Source organism: Podarcis liolepis, assembly GCF_965112155.1.
Source record: "Podarcis liolepis genome assembly, chromosome: 2".
Classification (NCBI taxonomy): Eukaryota; Metazoa; Chordata; class Lepidosauria; order Squamata; family Lacertidae; genus Podarcis; species Podarcis liolepis.
Window position 1 is genome coordinate 125,441,227 of NC_139555.1, and position 15,435 is coordinate 125,456,661.

The window sequence follows — 15,435 nt, forward strand, 5'->3', positions numbered from 1 at the left end:
CTTGGAGACGACTGTTGATTTCATGTTCTTTATTTCAACTCATGGCAAACAGGGAGTAAGTTTTCCCAAAAACCTCTGGCTATGTATACATTATTTACACAATGGCTCCCTCATGATTGGCTGATTCAACTCCCCACCGGGAGCTGATTCACTTCCTCCTGGAGCCGGATTGGGCGGCTCCTGCAGACCAATCAGGATGCTGCCTTCTAGGATCCTACTTGCCTATTGTTCTAGGATCCAAGCTCAGTACATAACACAACGTTAGGCCAAAACATGCATCAGCTGGCCGTACTTACTGGCAGTCATAGGAGAAGGCCATCAGTGTTGACTGACACCTACCTTGATTTTGCAGTTTTATATATTTGCCCTTCCACCACTCCGCATCTTTACCTCTGTGTCCTCTCTGGCAATCAGCCCTGCCCTTCCTGATTTCCCATCCACTGATCCCCCACCCTGCCTGGAGACTGCCTAACCATGGAGCTAAGGCTACAGAGCAGCTCCTGCTTGTGGTTGGATGGGAACCAGACATGACAAGCTGCCTCTTGCCCTCCTGCTCTTGGGGCTTTGATGAGAAACTGCCCCTCCCCCACCCCAATTAACTGTTAGAACTATAGAACCAGAAGGGTCCTCAAGTGTCACCTGGGCTGACTTCTGAGAAAACTCGCTGCTTCTAAAAAGCCTGAACTATATAAATCTAGGACACGCTACCTCCGGTCCCCACCACAATTACAAGCAGCTGGGCTTACTTCTGAGTAAGTGCTTATTCTTTCTTTTTAAGAAAGAATCATCATACCCGTGTCTCTCTGCAAAGCGAAAAGTGACTCAGCGTTTCTCAAGCAGCTGGCTGTGTGAAGGCGTCGGCAGGGAGAGTCTGTTTGAGACCAGGAGCCGAACATTCCTTCAAGCCACGTGTGAGTAAAGACTAAGTGGAAAGCTGAAAGCTGGATGGAGCTATGGCTGGACTTGGAGCTGGAGTTCAAGGGGGAGCTTCATATTTCCCAGTAGAGAAACTGGGAGAATCCAGTTATATGTCATGGAGTTTACAGATGCAGCCAAGAAAGAACAATGTTGGACTGTTATTGTTAACCCTCCTGTAAAAGATGAGGATGAAGAGTTAGATGATACAGACCAAAGGCTGGAAGATAAAGCCTATGTCAATCTAATTTTGAGTTTAGAGAAGTCACAGTTATCTCAAATGTGAGACCTTGAAACACCAAGTGAGATTTGGAAAGCACTGAGAGCGATACATGTTAGAGATACTGCTGGTAGTAAAATTACCAAACCAGACTAAGTGAGGGTGAATGTGTTTCAAAACACCTTCAAAGAATGCATTATTTATTTTCACAGTTAAATGAACTTGGGGAACATTTTTCTGAGCAGAGAAAGGTTTATATTGTGCTGTCTTCACTTCCTGAGTCATGGGATAATTTTGTGATGACGCTGGAGGCAATTCCAGAAAGCCAATTAACGATGCATTTCTTAACTGGGTATTTGCATGATGAGGAGGAAAGACGCCATGAGAGGAAGGCGACAACACCTCACCATAACTCCGAAAATGGGAGGTGGTCCAGTAAAATATATGCAACTGATGAGGAGCGGCAACATAAAGAGGTCATTGACCACACAGAGGAAGCAGCTTTCACAGTCAGAAGATGCTATCATCATGGGTCAACCAAGCATTTAGTATGACAGTGCACTGTGTTTGTGGGAGAAAACACAAGAAAATGGTGGCCTGCGTTTGCTGGGAAGCAAGAAGACAGGAAGAGTAGAATCCAGTATGTTTCTGCAGCAGTTTGAGGCACCAGTCACGACGTTGGACAGGACTGGATTTTAGACTCAGCAGCGACAAACTTTTTTGTTAAGTCTGCACAAGCCCTTGTAGAAAAGCAACCTTGTAAATCTGTAAATGTAGTACTAGCTGACGGAACAGTGCATGAGTCAGCTAGAAAAGTTAGTGTGAATATTAACTGTTTAAACACCAAATTTACCAATGTATTATGTGTACAAAGTTCAGAAAATAATTTGCATTCAGTTGCAAGTCTTGTTAAACAAAGGTTTAAGATAACTTTCTCTGGTTCAGGCTGTAAAATAGAGAAAGCTGGGAAAGTGGTTACAGCGTCATTAAAAAATGGTTGTTGGTTTTTTTTAAAAGACCACCTAGTAAGTGAGTCTGGGGCATGTGTTAAATCCTGTAATAGAGCCTTGCATGATGAGTGCCAGCATTTGTGGCATCGTCGTTTGGGGCATGCCAATTTCCGCAGTATTGCAAAAATGCCAGAATTAAGTAAGGAAATTAAAATGAAAAAATGTTCAGTTTTTCTGGACTGCAATACCTGCAAGGAGTCTAAAAGTAAGCGGGGATCTTATCCTGAAAGTAATAGAATTAACAAGAAGCCATTTGCTTTAGTACACTCAGACCTTCGTGGGCCATTTGCAGAATCCGAAGGAGGAGCAAAGTTTTTTCTGGTTCTTCTGGATGATTATAGCCAGTATACTTGGGTATACTTGTTAAAACACAAAAGTGAAACCAGTCAACTGATTAAAAATTGGGTCAACTATATAGAAAGGCAGTTTCCTACAAAGTTACCCAATTGCAGAGTGACTGTGGAGGCGAGTTCATGTCTGAAGCCCTCCAGATATGGCTGAAAAAAGTGGCATTAGTCACTGAAAATTGTGTCCTTTTTCACCCGAAGAAAATTCGATTGCAGAATGCAAGATAAGGTATTTACAAAGAATGGTAGACTCTATGCTATGTGATTCTGGCTTAGCCATAAAATTCTGGGGAGAAGCATTTCTCTGTGCTATTTACATACAGAACCGATTGTTTCGGGGGGGGGGGGGTTGCAGTGATTTTTAGGAAGTCATTAGTTTGCACCAGGCGTCCTATTGGGAAGACCCAGTTTTCTGAGTGCATGTTCTGGAAGTTGGGCAATAGGGGCAGTACAGGATTCCTTTTGGTGTACCGACCTCCCCGCTGCACCAAGGATTCCCTGCCCGAGCTGCTTCAGGTCGTGGCAGATGTTCTCCTGGAGACACCTAGCTTGGTCGTCCTGGGGGATTTTAACATCCATGCCGACACGACCTTACAAGGGGCCGCTCGGGACTTCGTGGAAAGCATGGCCTCCATGGGGCTGTCCCTGAATAAGTCTGGCCCAACCCATAGCCGTGGACATGCCTTGGACCTGGTGTTTACCTCTATGGATGTTGGTGATCTGACACTAAGTAAAAGCGAAACGAAAGAAGTGCCATGGTCAGATCACTTCCTAGTGCAACTGGACTTCTCTGCAACCCATCCCCTCTGCAGGGAGGTGGGACCAATTCGGATGGTCCGCCCCCGCCACTTAATGGATCCAAATGGTTTCCAGAGAGTGGTAGGGGATGCTTTATCCCATGTTGATGGCCTTTCAGCTGATTCCCTGGTGGCCCGCTGGAATGTGGAGTTAACCAGGGCTATTGACTGTTTGGCTCCGAAGCGCCCTCTCCAATTGCATGGAGCCCGGACAGCCCCGTGGTTTTCCACGGATCTGAGGGCAATGAAACAATCGTTGAGACGGCTAGAGCGCCGGTGGCGGATAACTCATTCCGAATCTGACCGGACACAGGTTAGAGCTCAACGTCGAGCCTACCAAGTGGCGATAGCGACGGCGAAGAAGAATTTCTTCACCGCCGCTATTGCATCTGCAGAAAACAGCAGCAGGAGACTTTTTCAGGTGGTTCACAATTTAGCGGAACCACCTGCAACATTGGGGCCCAGTATGGGCCACATGTTCTCCTGCAATGATTTTGCAAAGTTTTTTGCAGATAAAATCGCTCAGATTCGGGAAAAAGTAGACTCCACCGTGGGAGCAGGGCCGGGGCGGGAGAGTGCTAGAGTTCTGTCTAGTCAAGTTGAGTGGGATCAATTCCAATCTGTTACCTCCGAGGATGTGGACAGGCTGCTTGGACGAGTGAAACCAACCACCTGTCTCCTGGATCCTTGCCCATCCTGGCTTATAAAAGCTAGCCGGGAAGGACTGGGCGATGGGCTTTGTGGGGTGGTGAATGCTTCCCTCCATGAGGGAGCCTTCCCAGACCCACTGAAAGAGGCGGTTATTAAACCGCTTCTTAAAAAACCATCTTTAGATGCGGCCACGATGGCCAACTATCGCCCAGTCTCAAATCTTCCATTCCTGGGCAAGGTGATTGAGCGAGCGGTTGCCGAACAACTCCAGGCACGCCTGGAAGAAGCGGACCATTTGGATCCCTTCCAGTCGGGATTCAGGCCTCATCATGGGACTGAAACTGCCTTGGTCGCACTGGTTGATGATCTCCGGCGGGCTAGGGACAAAGGTGAGAGCTGTTTCCTAGTTCTGCTGGATCTCTCAGCGGCGTTCGATACCATCGACCATAGCATCCTTCTGGACCGTCTTGAGGGGCTGGGAGCTGGGGGCACTGTTATACAGTGGTTCCGCTCCTTCCTCCTGGGCCGTGTTCAGAAAGTGTTGGTCGGGGATGAGTGTTCAGACCCCTGGGCTCTCACTTGTGGGGTGCCTCAGGGTTCCGTCCTCTCCCCCATGCTTTTCAACATCTACATGCGGCCGCTGGGAGAGATCATCAGGAGGTTTGGGCTGGGTGTTCATCAGTATGCGGATGATACCCAGCTCTACCTCTCTTTTAAATCAGAACCAGTGAAGGCGGTGAAGGTCCTGTGTGAGTGTCTGGAGGCGGTTGGAGGATGGATGGCGGCTAACAGATTGAGGTTGAATCCTGACAAGACAGAAGTACTGTTTTTGGGGGACAGGAGGCGGGCAGGTGTGGAGGATTCCCTGGTCCTGAATGGGGTAACTGTGCCCCTGAAGGACCAGGTGCGCAGCCTGGGAGTCATTTTGGACTCACAGCTGTCCATGGAGGCACAGGTCAAATCTGTGTCCAGGGCAGCTGTTTACCAGCTCCATCTGGTACGTAGGCTGAGACCCTATCTGCCTGCAGACTGTCTCGCCAGAGTGGTGCATGCTCTGGTTATCTCCCGCTTGGACTACTGCAATGCACTCTACGTGGGGCTACCTTTGAAGGTGACTCGGAAACTACAACTAATCCAGAATGCGGCAGCTAGACTGGTGACTGGGAGCGGCCGCCGAGACCATATAACACCGGTCTTGAAAGACCTGCATTGGCTCCCAGTACGTTTCCGAGCACAATTCAAAGTGTTGGTGCTGACCTTTAAAGCCCTAAACGGCCTCGGTCCAGTATACCTGAAGGAGCGTCTCCACCCCCATCGTTCTGCCCGGACGCTGAGGTCCAGCGCCGAGGGCCTTCTGGCGGTTCCCTCATTGCGAGAAGCAAAGCTACAGGGAACCAGGCAGAGGGCCTTCTCGGTAGTGGCGCCCGCCCTGTGGAACGCCCTTCCAGCAGATGTCAAAGCGATAAACAACTACCTGACATTCAGGAGACATCTTAAGGCAGCCCTGTTCAGGGAAGTTTTTAACGTGTGATATTTTATTGTATTTTTGGTTTTTATGGAAGCCGCCCAGAGTGGCTGGGGAGGCCCAGCCAGATGGGCGGGGTATAAATAATAAATTATTATTATTATTATTATTTCATTCTGTTGGGATATGAGTACTACGCAGCTGCGAACAAGCAGCTGGATGTTTACATCACATGATGAAGCTGACCGTAGGACAGGATGTTCCATGGAATTCACAGGGCTTTGTTCTTTGTGTAATATGAGACCTTCCTGTTGCTTGTGTGAAGGAAGTCTGATGCAGTGACTCGGAGAAGTCTGAGTGAGCAGACACGTTTTTTTGTACAGTTGTACAGTCAGAAATAAAGTAGAGATGTAACAGACTTTCTGACTATCTTCTTTCTCCTGCTGGTATGCAAGAGGGAAGGGGGTGTGCACCTTTCATTAGGGAGGTGTCGCCTATCAAGATTTCCCTGGACTGCGGGATGCCAGCCAGGGTAGATCACTGGCAAACAGGCCCCTGGAGCCTTGGAGAAGGGGCCAGCCTCTCCTGAGGGGGCCGGTTTTCCAACAAGTGGTAGCAGGCAGATGGCTGTGGCTACGAGTGTCTGCTAAGGATGGCTGTGGTACCCGGTGGAGGCTTTTTTTGCTGTTTGCAACGTTCCACGGACCTCTGGCAGTTTCTGATTGATGGCTGCATGGTGAACGCAGATTGAATGGTTCTCCGGTTCACTGAAAAGCTGCTGTTTTTGGATTAAAACAGAGCGAGAAAGCCACATTCCAAGCATTCTGGGGGAGTGCTGATAAACATTGCCATCGACTGCCAAGGAATCGTGAGTACTTTTGGGCTGATTTAAGGGCTCGTTAAGCTTCAAAGGCAAGAGGGAAGCAAGCCGGGAGGCTCACAGGCTGTTGGAATTTGCAGCGTAGCTTACGGCACGTAGCAGGCAGCAGTAAACAGCTCACAGGCTGTTGGATTTTTCAGCTCGTAGCTGAAAGCTGTAACTTGGGATCAAGATGGGTGCCAAGCAAGGGGCGGGTTTGCCTTATCCACCCCCCCTAACAAATGACAATTATTCCTTGTGGTCTTTGAAAATGAAAGCCCTGCTTGAGAGACAGAGAATATTTGGGGTGATTCAAAATCCCATTCCAGCAGCACCTTCAAGAGTCTGGAATGATTCTAATGTGCAGGCCAGGTCTGCTATCGTCTTATGTGTGGCAGACAATCAGCTCGTACATATAGCACATTTGGAATTTGCGAGAGAGATTTGGCTCATGCTTCAGCGAATTCATCAGAGAGACGCCTCTGGCGCAGCACTGCTGCATTTTGAGAAACTCACAAACATGAGGCTGAAGCCTGATGGGGATGTGTGTTGGGAAAAAGCACCAAGGCAAAAGCCAGCTCCAGATGGCTGGAATGCAAAACAGGATGTTGTGTTTTGCAGATGTACTGTTGGAGAAAAGGTGGAGCCTATTCTCTGTACTGAGCACCGGATGTTAGCTCAGAGTGTCATGTGACCTGTGCTGGAAGTACAGGGGAGGAGTTGTGTCTCTTCTGATGGAGTCTGAAGGGAACAGTCGCATTTCTATGTACTGCTGAGTGACAGGAATAAAACATGTAAAAAGGACTCCTGTCTGTCTCATTTCCCCTCCCTGGGAGAATGCAGGGAGGGAGAGAAGAAGAGGAAAGCAGAGGGTGTGTTCTTTCTCACGTCTAATGAGAAGAATCGCCGGGTTTGTTTACCTAGCCTGCCGGCAGTTGCAGACGGAAGGTAAACACAGTATCTCGCTCAATTGCCTCGGGGGAGGCCAGGTACCTCTGCCTGTGAGCGAAGATACTAACATATGGCAGCCTTTGGATGGTTGCGATTCATCGGACATCTGCATGAGAGGCTGGTGGATTGTCCTCCTCTGCTCCAAGGGAGAAGGCAAGCATCTGAGAGAAGCCAGAGGCTCAACAGACGGCTGGTGGAAAGAAGAGGTGTTTTCCAAGGCAACAAAGCTCAAGGTATGATGCTGCATTTCGGGCTAAAAGTGTGAACGCAGGTTGATTAATTCCCTGGTTCACGGGAGCTCTGCGTTTGAAAAACAAAAGCTCCGGGAGGAAAGGCCTGCAGCTCAAAGCTGGAGCCTGCATTCCACAAATTCCTGTGGTTAAGATAAGAAGTCCTGAATGCACTCTTGCTAAGTAACGGTAGTGGAAAGTTACTGGCAAAGGGGCTGGACTGTGAGTGTGAGCCTGGGAAAGCGAAACAAAGCCACGGAGTGTTTTGGCTACAAGTTTACGAGCTCTTGGAGGGACTTTCCATAGCAGCCAGAGTTTAGCTGCCAGGTGCAAAGAGCGTAAACAACTTGCAGTTTGCCTGCTACAGAAGGCAAAAAAAACAACTGTTGGATTTTACAGTTTGTTTGAGAGTGTGAGCTGAAGGCTTGGCTTCAAGATGGATGCCAAGAAGGGGGGGTTGCCTTGCCCACCTCCCTTAACCAATGACAATTATTCATCTTGGTCTGTAAAGATGAAGGCCCTGCTGCAGAATCAGAGGCTTTTTGATGTAATTGAAAACCCCATCCCTGCAGCACCAACCAGAGGTTGGGAATCACAGAACGTGAGGGCCAGGACTGCTATAATTCTGTGTATCTCAGATCAGCAGCTTGTGCATATCCAGCATTTAGAAAATGCGAGAGGTTTGGGATACGCTGCGTACAACGCATCAGAGAGATGCTGGTTCTTCAGCGTTGCTGTATTTTGAGAAATTGACCAATCTGAGACTAGCGCCTGATGGAGATGTTCAAGCGCACCTGACAGAGATGAAGTTTCTGCGTCAACAGATGGTGGAACACAATTTCCGTCTACAGGAGGAAGTGTTTTGCTTCATGATGATAAACAGCCTTAATCACACCTACAAGGTTGTTGCCAGTCAGCTTGGTTCCCTACCGGCCGCGCAGCTAACCGCGGAGAGAGTGTGTGCTGTGGTTCTGAATGAACACGACAGACTTGCTGCACTGGAAGTGAAGGACAGGGGGAGGGTAGAACAGAGTTCAAATCTCCCCACTGCTGAATCTACTGGAGAGCATGGTGTAGCATTGAGTGCTGTCCGATGCTACAATTGTGGACAGACTGGGCATCTACAGCGAAACTGTAAGAAGCCGCGCCAGTCAAGAGGAGCAAAGAACAGCTCTACGAAGCCTGAGGCGTCAGGCAAAAGCCGTTCCAGGTGCCAGGAGAAACCTGCAAAGGCTATGATGGCGAAAGGAACCACGCCAGATGTTGGGAACGCATTTATAATCGACACTGGGTGTACAAAACATTTGTGCCCGCACAGAGGACTGTTTTCGATGTTGAAGAAGCAAAGCTTCACTGTGAAACAGGCCAACGGTCAAGAGTTGGAAACAACCGGAATTGGAACTGTGTATCTTGAGAGTCTGAACTTGACTATAAGCGATGTTTACCTGGTTCCAGAACTGAGATTTAATCTGCTGAGTGTGTCGCAGATTGCAAAGAAAGGACTGAAACTGTCCTATGATGCTAAAAGCTGCAAGATCTACAAAGATGGAGAACTGTTTCTTACAGCCAAAGAGAAAGATGGACTGTATTTGTTGACTTTTGATCAAAGTGATTACATGAAATGTAATTCTTCTGATTCTAACGAAATCTCTCTTGCAGGTGTGACCAGCACGAGCACCAGGAAGGTGACCAAGAAGGTCGACAGAGCGTTTCAGCGGGTGTATGCTGATGTGATTGGTCCTCTAGAACCATCTAGGGGCAGTGCAAAATATTACCTTTTGTGTGTGGATTGTTTCACTAATTATTCTTGGGTTTATTTGATGGAGAAACCGCAAGAAACTTTAGAAAGGTTTCAGGAGTTTTGTGACAAGGTTAAAAAGTATGCATGATGCTAACATTGATTGTCTTTTCACAGATGAGAAGCAAATTTTTCTGTTACAGAAGTTTCAGAAGTTCCTGGATGGAAAAGGGATAGACCACAAAGTTGCTGTTTCGGACGAAGCGTGGAACAGGGGGGTCTGTGTTAGGGTGAACAAAGAATTGCAAAAGGGAATGATTGCGCAATTGCTGAGTTCACATTTGCCACATGAATGTTGGGCCGAATCGCTAGCGTCCTATCTTCATGTGTGGTTGAGAAAAGTCTCAACAGAGTTGGGATGTTCTCCTTTTGAGAAGCTGTTCAATAGAAAACCTTCTGTTACCTATTTTAAGGTTTTCGGGTCTCATGTGAGAACAGAAGCTCCAGGTGGAGTAAAGAGTGCCAGAGGCATTTTTGTGGGTTATGAAAAGGGTCTCTACAGAGTAATTTTGTCTGAATCTGGTCAGGTGATTCTCACAAAATTTCTAGAGAGTGCTCCTGAACAAGAGCGGGTTATTGAACACACATTTCCCACAGGAAACGATTCAGATGATGATGATGGTGGTGATTTTTCTGATGTCACAGATTACAGTGGTACTGATGATGATGACAGTGATAGCTCAGAGAGTTCAGTTGTAACAGTCATTGAGAGAAAATCTCACACAATGGATAGACCTTCACAGATGAAGGAAGAACCACTGTTAGCCAATGCTACTGGTTCTCAACAAAGTCCAGAGGTTGAACCAGTGAGCACAGAGGATCAGAACCTCATACGCAGGTCTGAGAGAGTTACAAAGGGTGTACCACCAAAGAGGTACTCAAAAGTGTTTGCTAACTTAGCTGTTGCATGTGTTGCTATTGTTAACAACTCAAAGCAGGTTAAAGCAGTGTCTAAGTCAGAGACAAAGACACAACAGAGAGTAGCAAGCCAAGGGAATGCAGAAGCACTAATTCCTTGGAAGCCAGACAACCAGAGAGGTACACTGGTGAAACCAGTGGTGGGGAGTTCCAAGGGTGGAACTGAAACAACAGGGGACTGTTATATGTATAACAACTGTTTGTTCTCTTCTCTGGATCATGTTTTGCCAATTGATGCTTATGGGGGAGGATGTTGGGAAAAAGCACCAAGGCAAAAGCCAGCTCTAGATGGCTGGAATGCAAAACAGGATGTTGTGTTTTGCAGATGTACTGTTGGAGAAAAGGTGGAGCCTATTCTCTGTACTGAGCACCGGATGTTAGCTCAGAGTGTCATGTGACCTGTGCTGGAAGTACAGGGGAGGAGTTGTGTCTCTTCTGATGGAGTCTGAAGGGAACAGTCGCATTTCTATGTACTGCTGAGTGACAGGAATAAAACATGTAAAAAGGACTCCTGTCTGTCTCATTTCCCCTCCCTGGGAGAATGCAGGGAGGGAGAGAAGAAGAGGAAAGCAGAGGGTGTGTTCTTTCTCACGTCTAATGAGAAGAATCGCCGGGTTTGTTTACCTAGCCTGCCGGCAGTTGCAGACGGAAGGTAAACACAGTATCTCGCTCAATTGCCTCGGGGGAGGCCAGGTACCTCTGCCTGTGAGCGAAGATACTAACAATGTGCAGGTGCATTTGACAGAGATGCAATTTCTACTCCAGCAGATGGTGCAATGCAATTTTCCTCTTCAGGAAGAAATTTTCTGTTTTATGATAATTAACAGCTTGAACCAAACGTACAAAATGGTTGCAAGTCAGCTTGGGTCGCTACCTGCCGCGGACCTGACGGTTCAGAGAATTTGTTCCGTGGTTCTGAATGAATGAGACAGACTTGCTGCAATAGCTGTTGCTGATGGGGGGAGTGAAGCTAGTAGTTCAACCACCCCTACTGTTGTTGCTGCAGAGGAGCAGGCTGTAGCTCTAAACGTCGTTCGTTGTTTTAATTGTGGCCAGCCTGGGCATATTCACAAGAACTGTAAAAAGCCTCGTCAGCAAAAAGGAGCCAAAGGGGGCTCCACAAAGCCAGAGGCAACAGGCAAGGGTCGGGCCAAAACTCAGGCAAGACCAGCAAAGGCTCTGATGTCGCCAAAGGCCTCATCAACGGTTGAGAATGCTTTTATTATTGACACTGGAGCCACCGAGGACCTGACCTCACGCAAAGAGTTCTTTTCTACATTTGAGAAGCAACGCTTCACTGTGAAACAGGCCAACGGTCAGGAGATGGAAGCGACGGAAATTGGAACTGTTTATCTGGAGAGTCTGAATTTGACTATAAATAATGTTTACTATGTTCCTGATTTAAAATTCATTTTGTTGAGTGTTTCTCAGATGACAAAGAAAGGGTTGGTGTTGTCCTATGATAAGGAGAAATGCAAAATCTTTAAAGACGGAGAACTGTATCTTTTTGCCAAAGAGAAAGATGGACTATATTTGTTGACTTTTGTAGAGTCTGATTACAAAATGTGCAGTGCATGTGAATCTAAAATGTTTTCTCTTGCAGGTGTATCCAAAGGAGCCACAGAGAGTAAGGCAACAAAAATTAGCAGTTTTTCAACGAGTGTATACTGATGTAATTGGTCCTCTAGCACCCTCTAGAGGCAATGCAAAATACTATCTTGTATTTGTTGATCACTATTCTCATTATTCCAGTTACAGATAGGTAGCCGTGTTGGTCTGCCATAGTCAAAATAAAAAAATTCCTTCCAGTAGCACCTTAAAGACCAACTAAGTTAGTTCTTGGTATGAGCTTTCATGTGCATGCACAGGTATCTGAAGAAGTGTGCATGCACACGAAAGCTCATACCAAGAACTAACTTAGTTGGTCTTTAAGGTGCTACTGGAAGGAATTTTTTTATTCTCATTATGTATGGATTTACATATTGCAGACACCCAAGGAAACCTTAGCAAGGTTTAAAGAGTTATGTGACAAGGTTAAAAATGTTCATGATGCTAATATTGATTATCTTTTTCACAGATGAAAAGCCAATTTTTCTTCCACAGGATTTTCAAGATTTCCTTGAGAATCAAGAGATAGAGCACAAGATTGCTGTCTCTGAAGCTTCATGGAACAAGTGTGTGTGTGTAAAGGTGAACAAAGAGTTGGAGAGGCATGGAAGCACAATTGCTTAGTTCACATTTGCCACAAGAGTTCTGGGCTGAATCTTTAAGCTCATTCTGTTACACATGGTTGAGAAAGGCTTCAAAAGGTATGGAAAGTTCTCCTTTTGAGAAGCTCTTCCAGAGGAAACCTTCAGTAAATCACTTAAAGGTTTTTGGATCTCATGTCAAAGTGGAAACTCCAAAAGGGGTTAGAAATGCCAAAGGCGTTTTTGTGGATTATGAAAAGGGTTTCTACAGAGTAATTTTGTCTGAATCTGGCCAGGTGATTCTCACAAAGATTCTAGAGAGCACTCCAAGACAGGAGAGATTCTCCACACATTTCCGACTGATGTCAATACAGATGAGTATTCTGATACTGAGAGTGACACAGAGAGCTCAGAGAGTTCTGCTGACACAGTCATTGAAAGGGGTTCGTACACAGTGTCTAGTCCTTCACAGGTTAAGGCTGAACTAGAATTGATTGAACCACTGTTTACTGTTGGGCATGGTTCACCCAAAAGTCCAGAGGATGAATCAGTCAGCAAGGAGGATCTGCACCTCATTCGCAGGTCTGAGAGAGTCACAAAGGGCATACCACCCAAAAGGTACTCTCAAGAGTTTGCTAACTCAGCTGTTGCATGTGTTACTATAGTTGACAACTCAAGCCAAGTTCATGGTATGTCTAAGTCAGAGACAAATACACAACTGGGAGTTGCAAAACGTAACACTACATTCCCTAGCCAAGGCAATGCAGAAGCTCTCATCCCTTGGAAAACAGACAACCAGAGAGTTACACTGGTGAAACCAGTGGCAGGTAGTTCCAAAGGTGGAACTGAAACAACAGGGGGTTGTTATGTGTATAACAACTGTTTGTTTTCTTCTCTGGATAAAGCTTTGTTCGCAGCTAACATCGAATCATATGGGGGAGGATGTTGGGATATGAGTACTACGCAGCTGCGAACAAGCAGCTGGATGTTTACATCACATGATGGCCCTGACCGTGGGACAGGATGTTCCAGAGAATTCACAGGGCTTTGTTCTTTGTGTAATATGAGACCTTCCTGTTGCTTGCGTGAAGGAAGTCTGATGCAGTGACTCGGAGAAGTCTGAGTGAGCAGACACGTTTTTTGTACAGTTGTACAGTCAGAAATAAAGTAGAGATGTAACAGACTTTCTGACTATCTTCTTTCTCCTGCTGGTATGCAAGAGGGAAGGGGGTGTGCACCTTTCATTAGGGAGGTGTCGCCTATCAAGATCTCCCGGGACTGCGGGATGCCAGCCAGGGTAGATCACTGGCAAACAGGGCCCTGGAGCCTGGGAGAAGGGGCCAGCCTCTCTTGAGGGGGCCGGTTTTCCAACACATTCTACCGTAATACCCCTCATTTTTTGCTTTATGAAAAAAAGCCTTTTTTGGACCACGTTAAAACTTTTGGTTGTTGGGCTTGGGTTCACATCCCAAAAGGACAAAGAAGGAAAGGAGATCCCAAGGCAAAGAGACTTAGATTTGTTGGTTATCAAAGTTGGTCAAAAGGGTATCATTTTGCACTAGGGTGTGGCATGTTGGGCTCGTTTACATGGAAATTCAGAAGTTGTTTTATCTTCAGATGGTACAGATAAATTTGTGAAATTTGAGGAAGAAAAGCCACAAATTAAATAAAGTTCTGAAAGTGATAGTGATGAGGAATCAGGGGATGAGGGTCCCAGTACACAATCTCCTAAACTGAACCAATTTCTCCTGAGCGAGATGAATCAGAAGGGGAAGATAGTTCAGAGGAGGAAAGTTCTTAAGTTAGAAAATCACAAAGAAGCAGTAAGGGGGTACCTCCAGAAAGGTTTACTATACAAGTTAAAACTGTTGATGTGAAGAAAGAACCTTATGATTATGAGGAGGTTTTAAAGATACCACACTAGGAAATAATAATGTGGAAAAATGCAATGAGAGCAGAAATGAAATCTTTGGCAGAACATAATGTGTTTACTATTGAGCCATTGCCAGAAGGAAAAAAGGCAGTGGACTGTAGATGGGTGTATAAAATAAAACACTTGGCAGATGGTAGTGTTAAGTACAAAGCTAGGCTGGTAGCACATGGCTTTATGCAAAGAAAAGGTGAAAGTTTTGATGAAACCTTTTCTACTGCAAGGAGCGAAAGTGTACGTTTATTGCTAGCTATTGCAGCACAATGTGGGTTTAAGGTAAACCATTTTGATATTGAAACAGCTTATGTTAATGCAAATCTGCACGAAGAAATTTTTATGAATCAAGGACCAGGATTTGAGGCAGGTGAACAGAATTCTGTATATAGGTTACACAAAGCAATCTATGGGCTCAAACAATCAGCTAGAAATTGGAACGAACTTCTCAATAATGCTTTAAAAAATCTTGGCATTAAAAGCCTAGCTGATAATTGCTTGTACGCTAAAGGAAAGGGTGATAAACAGGAATTATGTTTGTCTTATGTTGATGATAAGTGAAAAAAATTGCAGAACTAAGAAAAGAGTTTAAAGTAAGAGATTTGGGACCAGTGAAAAATTATCTCGGTCTAGAAATTCAAAGGACAAACAATGGAAGTTTTTTGTTGAGTCAGACGAAAGGACGAAAGGCTATATGATTTCTGACATGATTGAGAATCATAGAGCCAGGGACGGAGAACTTTAAAGCGTTAAAATCAGGATGTGGAAAATATGAAAATGAGGAGAGGCAGGAATTGGATATGTTTCAGAGGTCCAGACTATGGGGAGTCCTGAAAAATCAATAATTACAATTTGGATTATAATTTGGTCTTTTTTTAATTTTAGTTTTTTTGTTTTATTTGGATTATGATTGGATATGTGGATCGGATGTTTTTTATTGGAAAATTAATAAAAATGATTTGAAAAAAAGAAAAAGATGGGCTCTGCTTCAACATGTTGCGCCCCCTCCAACCATCTGTAAACTGAACTTCACGATAACAAAAAATTATTTTTAAAATGTATTGCTGATTCATTTTTTGAATGTTTTAAAGAGTTGTTTCTACCAATAATTATATTCAGTCTCATTATAAATCACTCAATTTTTTAAAAAATAAATCCTGT